The following is a 1187-nucleotide window of genomic DNA, read 5'->3' as shown; positions in this document are numbered from 1 at the left end:
TGTCCCTGTCCCACCCCAAACACTGGGTGAGTCCCCCTGGGCTGGGATTGTCCCTGTCCCACTCCAAACACTGGGTGAGTCCCCCGGGGCTGGGACTGTCCCTGTCCCACCTCAGACACAGGTCTGGGACTGTCCCTGTCCCACTCAAACACTGTCCCTGTCCCACCCCAGACACCCAGTAAGTCCCCTGGGCTGGGACTGTCCCTGCCCCACCTCAGACACCCAGTGAGTCCCCCTGGGATTGTCCCTGTCCCACTCCAAACACTGGGTGAATCCCCCTGGGCTGGAACTGTCCCTGTCCCACCTCAAACACTGTCCCTGTCCCACCCCAGACACCCAGTGAGTCCCCTGGGCTGGGACTGTCCCTGTCCCACCTCAAACACCCAGTGAGTCCCCCCTGGGCTGGCACTCTGAGCAGCCTGGAGGGTGCCCAGCTGATCCCATTATCCCTGTTTTCCAGCCTAGAGCCACCCCAGGCCCCAAGCAGGACTCTCCTGAGGAGGAGCAGCGCAGTGCCAGGGCATAGAGAGGTGGATGTGGCGCTTCCAGAGGCTCCTGCCTGCAGCAAATGGCATTTTTTGGGGATTGATCAACCCAAGGGGAGCAATGGCTGGAGACCACCAAGGCCAGACCCCCCCCAACAGCCACGTGCCTCTTGCTGATTAACTCATCTGCTAATTACGATGGGTTGGGGTTGTGTTGGTAACAATCTCCTGTTGCAGGATGACCTGTAAAGTGATTTCTTCTGGGATTTCCCCCTGGAGCCGGGGTGAGGAGCTGCTGCAGCCCCCAGGAAGGGCTCTGGTGCTTTCCCTGGCTGCTCCAGGCTGGATTTGTTCCCTCTCTCCAGAGCAAACTTGCTCCTCTCCAACCTCCTTCTCGGATCCACTCCAGCCACTCAGATCCTCACTAATTAATCAGGAAGAAATTCTTCCCTGTGAGGGTGGGGAGGCCCTGGCACAGGTTTCCCAGGGAAGCTGTGGCTGCCCCATCCCTGGAAGTGTTCAAGGCCAGGTTGGAACAACCTGGGCCAGTGGAAGGTGTCCCTGCCCGTGGCAGGGGGTGGCACTGGATGAGCTTTGTCCTTCCACTCCAAAGCATTCCATGATTCATTTTGCCAGCTTGGCAGAGGGAGGATGCCCCTCTGCAGCTCCTCATTCCTTCCCCTCCTGCTTTTTGTCTTGCAG

This window comes from Neopelma chrysocephalum, unplaced genomic scaffold (assembly GCF_003984885.1).
Source record: "Neopelma chrysocephalum unplaced genomic scaffold, ASM398488v2 Primary Assembly neopelma1_215, whole genome shotgun sequence".
NCBI classification, from domain to species: domain Eukaryota; kingdom Metazoa; phylum Chordata; class Aves; order Passeriformes; family Pipridae; genus Neopelma; species Neopelma chrysocephalum.
This window is presented reverse-complemented; position numbering follows the sequence as displayed.